Here is a 6,661-nt window from a genome sequence, read left to right as displayed (position 1 = left end):
CCTGAAGGCAGGACAAGAAGCAATGGGTGGAAACTCATCACGGAGAGAAGCAACTTAGAACTAAGGAGAAATTTCCTGACAGTTAGAACAATTAATCAGTGGAACACTTTGCCTTCAATAGTTGTGAATGCTCCAACACTGGAAGTTTTTAAGAAGATGTTGGATAACCATTTTTCTGAAGTGGTGTAGGGTTTCCTGCCTAAGCAGGGGGTTGGATTAGGAGACCTCCAAGGTCCCTTCCAACATTACCTTCATTATTCAATGTTCGTTATTTAAACACACATTTACTTCATTTTTATTTACATATCCTCCTTAATTCTAAATTTCTAACTTCTGCTTCTATTTTCTAACCATTGATAAAATAATCCCCAAGTTTCCCTTTTCCGTGTAGCTGAAGACGTTTTGCACAGATGGAAACGGTAACTTGTCCTCTGTCATTCCAGAGATTAAGTTGCAAAAAGGCAGATTCTTGTAGAACGATTGCAAAACTCTTTCCCCCAACCCTAACAGCAAGAGCTGTACAATATGTGGAACCGATGATTAAGAAGAGGTCACGAATTGCCTTTCCTTGGATGTGTTTCAGCGGAGTTTGGGCAGCCATCTGCTGAGGATGCTTTCAAGTCCGCGGATTTCTGCACCTGAGGGCCTAACTGGATCCCTGTGTGCTCAGCTGCTTGTTGAGATCTTTGTCTGCTTAGCATAGACATCTGAAACTGGTTTGGAGGCATGTTCCACGGGATGCAACTCAAGCTTTGCGAGTACGTTCTTGGTAGGTGCATTCATGCAGAAGAATCCCTGAATGGGACTGGAGTTGGAATAAACCCACTTTACAGGCAGGTAAACAAATCAAACTGTTTATTGCGGGAAGTAGCCTAGGCAGGTACAGAAAGAAAAGTTTAAAAATGGTATCTTGCTCGAGAGGATAATAATAGCCCGTCTGCTATAGCTAGAATTTCTCCTCCTCCTCCTCCTCCTCCTCCTCCTCCTCCTCCTCCTCCTCCTCCTCCTCCTCCTCTTCTTCTTCTTCTTCTTCTTCTTCTTCTTCTTCTTCTTCTTCTTCTTCTTCTTCTTCTTCTTCTTCTTCTTCTTCTTCTTCTTCTTCTTCCTCTTCCTCTTCCTCTTCTTCTTCTTCTTCACTTCTCCTCCTCCTCCTTTTTCTTTTTCTTCTTCTTCCTCTCCTTTTCTTTCTCCTTCTCCTTCTCCTTCTCCTCCCCCTCCCCCTCCCCTTCCCCTTCCCCTTCCACCTCCTTTTTCTTCTTCTTCCTCTCCTCCTCCTCTCCTCCTTCTCCTTCTCCTCCTCCTCCTCTTCTTCTTCTCCTCCTCCTCCTTTCTCCTCCTCCTCCTTTTTCTTTTTCTTCTTCTTCTTCCCCTCCTCCTCCTCCTCCTCCTCCTCTTCCTCCTCCTCCTCCTCCTCCTCCTTCTCCTCCTCCTCCTCCTCCTCCTCCTTCCTCTCCTCCTCCTCCTCACTACAGGCTGATAGAAAGTGTACATGGAGAGGAGTAAACAAGAAAGGGGAAGAAAACAATCTTAAGAGCATAATGTGGACAAACAATTTCATTTTGGTAATTTCCTCCTCTCCTCATTAAAATCAGAGTAATGTTCTTTTCATCAATTTTGGTTGATTCCTGCTGGGACCAAAGAAGGACTAATTGCTTGGTTAATGCAGCCCAGCTAGCTGTAATGGTGCAAACGGCAGGGGTACAAGAAGCATGAGTTTAACATAAGCTGATTGCAATTTTATTTAGAGGCAAGACAGAATTGCAGGTGCCAGGAAACAACAGGAGGAGGAATGTGAAATAAAAAGGAGCTTAAAATATATACATAACAAAGGCATCGTTAATTTTATTTCTAGAGAAGCCTGCTCATTGTTTCTTGCCTTAACTCTTCTTAAACCTCTGCCGAAAAAACTAGTTTCAAGAATTACATGGCATCTATCTTGTATAAGATGTTTTACAGGTGGCCTCTATCCCCGTCGAGAATAGCCAGAAAGTTCCAGAATAAATCGGAGAAATGTTGGAAATGTCATCAGACCCCAGGATCCTACTACCACATGTGGTGGACATGTGTCAAAGCAAGGAGATATTGGACTAAGATACACATGTAGTTGGAAAAAACGATAAAGAGACATATTGACTTTAAACCAGAGATATTTTTATTAGGGATCATACCGGAGACGTATAATAAAGAACGGCAATACTTAATTGTGAATCTTTTGACAGCAGCCAGAATTGTATTTGCTAAAAATTGGAAAGGAGAAAAGTTACCTAATGATGAAGAAATTATTAAGAAAATGATGGAATGTGCTGAGATGAGTAAATTGACATTTGAAATAAGAGAGCAGGAAGATAGACAATATTATTTGATATGGGATTTATTTTACCAATGGATAGAGAATAAGAATTGGAAATAATTATGGTATAAATGGATGTTGAAATCTTTGGAAATAAGCTAGCATGTTTAGTGATAAATTGAAGAGAGGAGGAGCACAAAAAATGCCACCGACTGAAACACTGTCTTTGATTGTATGGAATGATAATGTTTTTTAATATTCTGTTTTGTTTTTGTTTTTGAAAAAAAGAAAAAGAATTACATGGCAGTGGTGGCCTCCAGATTTGTCAAGACTTTGGCTGATTTGCTAATGGATACCAAAGAATATTCATGCTCATTCTAAGATTGAGAAAAGTGCCCGTAGATAGGTTTCATCCCTGTTGGAGAACTACAGTTTTAAGAGTTTCATAAAACTCAAGGGTTATCTACTGCTCAGAACTCACGACATAAGCCTAAGACTGAAAATCAGGCTTGTCAGATGTTACATCTTTTCTATCCTGCTCTACGGAGTAGAGAGTTGGTCTCTGACAGAAAACCACTTGAAGAAACTAGAAGCATTTGAAATGTGGATTTACAGACGGCTGTTATGTATAAACTGGGTTAACAAAACCACAAACGAGAAGGTGATAAGCTGTCTGGGAAAGCCAAGGGAAATCATCAAAGCCATTAAAAAGCAAACATTAGAATATTTTGGACACGTGATGCGACACCCAGAAAAATACGGCATCCTTCACTTAATCCTCCAAGGAAAGATGGAAGGTAAACGAGGTCCAGGCAGAAGAAGAACATCATGGCTTCAAAACCTAAGGAACTGGTTTGGACAAAACTCAGCAGCACTTTTTCAGGCGGCTGTTGACAAAAATAAAATTGCCAACATGATCGCCAACGTCCGATGACAAATATGGCAGAAGGAGGAGGAGGAGGACTCAGTTAGAAGAATCTACTGGCTAAGGTAGCCCAAGATTTCATCTTAGTAGCCCTGAAAATTCTTCTTTCCGTTGATCCTACATGGCAAGTCAGCTCTGGAACAAAAGTTTCTGATTGTAGCCATGTGCACCTTGTCCTCTCTACATGACTCTGAGCCCAAATAAACTTCCTTCAGAGTTATCCATTTGAGGCAAGGGTTTCTTCAGGAAGAGACTCAAAGAAACATTGATGATTATAGTCCAAGACCAGATCATAAAAATTAAAACAACAAATGGAATTAAAAAAAACAATAAAATCTCATTAATTAAGTAAATGTCTAATTTTTGTATTTGGGTCTCAACATGGTGAAATATTATGGGTTGGATACAGAATTTAGCTATTGCAAAAGTCATTTCAGGATGCTTATCTTTTAGGGAAAACTCTCAATCCCCTTGGTCTATTGAATTACTTGGGAGTGCAATTCCTTGTAAAACCTATAACTCAGGAAGACATGTTCTAAGATGGTAAGAGGGGATAAGAAACTCAACATAGTAGCCACCAGCGTCTGGCTTGCATGCATCCTTGATTCAAGGCATAGACATTCTACATTTTCTGTAGGAAAAGAGCAGGCAGAACTTGGGAGAGGGTGGAGTCAAGCAAGTAATCAGTCTAGAATTGTTTCGTTCCCAAAAATGGTCTCTGCCCAACCTTTCTTGAATTCTGTTTCCTCTTATCTAGTACCAATTTAGTGTTGACCATTAGTTGACTAGATTCTTCTCAATAGGCATGATCTATATATCATCTTAACAGGAGCTTAATGTGTGGTCCCAATTCTTTGCACCTGACTTGTATATAAGATGAGCAAGAACCAGTTTGTTGCTAGAAACAAACTAGAACCAGGGAAACTTTGAATCCAAGTCTTGCCTTAGGCATGAAGCCATCTGGGTGACCTTGAGGCCAGCCACTCTCTCAACCCTAAGAAGCAGGCAATAACAAACCACTTCTGTGATGGTTGTGATAGTTGGCATAACAAAGACAAGTTTCCTTGTGATTAAACAAGCCACTTTTTCAAAGGTTGTATTAAGCAACCTTTATTTGTTTGGTTCTTTTCATAATTATGTATAGTCGTATCATTTTCTTTTGAAAACCGTGAAATGCCTTTAAAATGTCAGGATGAGGGAATGAATGCCAAGATATGTGTGAATTAAGTAAAAGGAAAAAAATGAATTGTTCTTATAAGGAAATGAAAGATAGGAGAGACACAATTCTGCGCCCAGAAGCCTCTGCAGAAAATCACCTACATGACTATGCTTTGTTTAGTTTTATTTTGTTTTAGTAATCTTTGTTGCTATTTTGCGGTTTGTGTCAAAAGCAGCTGACAGATCCTTTCTCTTCTGTTTCATATCTTCTTCACCTCTAGGAAGAAAACGAAACCTCTTTCCTAGCAACAGCAACGTTATAAAAATATTTAGAAACACAAAGCTTTCCACGTGATCCAGAGGAAGAATGGAGGGATGGAGGTGCCACGGAGAAAAAGATCAACAGTTCAGCAGTTCTGTAAACAAATCAGGATAACTCAGAAATGAAAGACTGGTATATGGTGACATCATCATCACCCAAAAGCTGGCATGACACATCTTGATTCTGACAGCTCATCTGCCTGGAATCCACCCTGTACATCAGACATTAATACGACTGAGCAGGTCCAGAGGTATTTCGCGAGAAGAGTCCTCCACTCCTCTGCTCACAATAGAATCCCTTAGGCCACCAGGCTTGAAATTTTGGCCTTGGACAATCTGGAGCCGCCTGTGGTCTGATCTAAGCATAGTACACAAAATTGTCTGCTACAACAGCGTACCTATCAACAACTTCTTCAGCTTCAACAGCAATAATACACTGGCAAACCAGAGATGGGTTTCAGCAGGTTCTGATCAGTTCTGGAGAACCGGTAGTGCAAAATTTTGAATAGTTCAGAGAACTGGTAGTACAAGTTCTGACTGGCCCCGCCCCCATCTATTCTCTGTCTCCCAAGTCCCAGCTGATCGGGAGGAAGTGGGGATTTTGCAGTATCCTTCCCCTGGAGTGGGGTGGGAATGGAGATTTTACAGTATCCTTCCCCTGCCACGCCCACCAAGCCATGCCACACCCACCAAGCCACACCCACAGAACCAATAGTAAAAAAAATTTGAAACCCACCACTGGGGCAAACAATGTATACAAACTCAAGGTAAACCGCTCCAAACTCGATTGCAGAAAATACGACTTCAGCAACAGAGTGGTCAACGCCTGGAACGCTCTACCCGATTGTCCAATCACACTTGGCCAATAAAGGATTCTATCTATCTATTCTATCTGCTGATTAAGTCAGTGCGAACCAGGAATCAAGGATCTGGTTTTAGCATGTTTTGTTAGTGGACTCCGACTTCCCTTTGGAATTAGCAGACCATTTCTGTATCTGATTTCATTTCACAAAGGTTGGTTGATCCCATAAAATGGAGGCCGTAACATCTGTTCCATTAATGCTTTGTTAACAGTAACAGCAGGAAGGGGAGGAGAAAGGAAGGATAAAATCATGCCCCGTGTCCTTCTCACTTCTAGATAAATTTGGCTCTCGAGGGCTGAGGAAATGAGAGTAAATAGGGAGCTATTTGAAACAAAAATGGGGGAGGATATGGATATTTAAATGGAACAGAACTGTTACATGAGATGCCCTTTTAAAATATAAATGTCAAATATGTTTTGGCAGCAAAGATGCAGAATTGCTGGTAAGAAAAAAAAAGACACCTTGGGTTTCCTGGTTTCCTGCAGCTTGCATGGAATAAAATCCAATTTATCCTCACCCAGATTGCCTTCTGGTCTGCCCTTTAGAAACCATAAAAGTTAAAGGTAAAGGTTTCCCTCGCACATATGCGCTAGTCGTTCCCAACTCTAGGGGGCGGTGCTCATCTCCGTTTCAAAGCCGAAGAGCCAGCGCTGTCCGAAGATGCCTCCGTGGTCATGCGGCCAGCATGACTAAACACCAAAGGTGCACTGAACGCTGTTACTTTCCCACCAAAGGTGGTCCCTGTTTTTCTACTTGCATTTTTTACAGGCTTTCGAACTGCTAGGTTGGTCGAAGCTGAGACAAGGAACGGGAGCTCAATCCGTTATGTGGCGCTAGGGATTCGAACTGCTGAACTGCCGACCTTCTGATTGACAAGCTCAGTGTTTTAGCCACTGAGCCACCGCGCCCCACTTAGAAATCATACATACTGCAAAAGACCAGGCATGTGAGAGAGGTGAGATTGTGTAGATGACTATGTGGCCACTCTGAAATATTCCATATCTTTCAGTGTTTGATACATCCGAATCAAAACCTCCTTCTCTAAATTTGCTTCCCTGTTTCCTTCAACTTGATGCCCCTTTCAAAGCTGTCTGTCCACGCCTT

The 6,661-nt window shown here is 41.5% G+C and overlaps 1 long non-coding RNA gene across 1 annotated transcript; it reads left to right on the top strand.

The window, feature by feature from the left end:
• Positions 1-565: 565 nt before the first annotated feature.
• On the top strand, positions 566-5,580 carry LOC148112157 (uncharacterized). Its single transcript, XR_015729723.1, has 2 exons — positions 566-837; positions 4,655-5,580. It is a non-coding gene; the product is annotated as an uncharacterized LOC148112157 (long non-coding RNA).
• Positions 5,581-6,661: the final 1,081 nt, after the last annotated feature.

Source organism: Pantherophis guttatus, chromosome 13 (assembly GCF_059756535.1).
Source record: "Pantherophis guttatus breed Tessera chromosome 13, ASM5975653v1, whole genome shotgun sequence".
NCBI classification, from domain to species: domain Eukaryota; kingdom Metazoa; phylum Chordata; class Lepidosauria; order Squamata; family Colubridae; genus Pantherophis; species Pantherophis guttatus.
The sequence above is the reverse complement of the archived record's forward strand: the minus strand, read 5'-3'. Positions and strand labels throughout refer to the sequence as shown.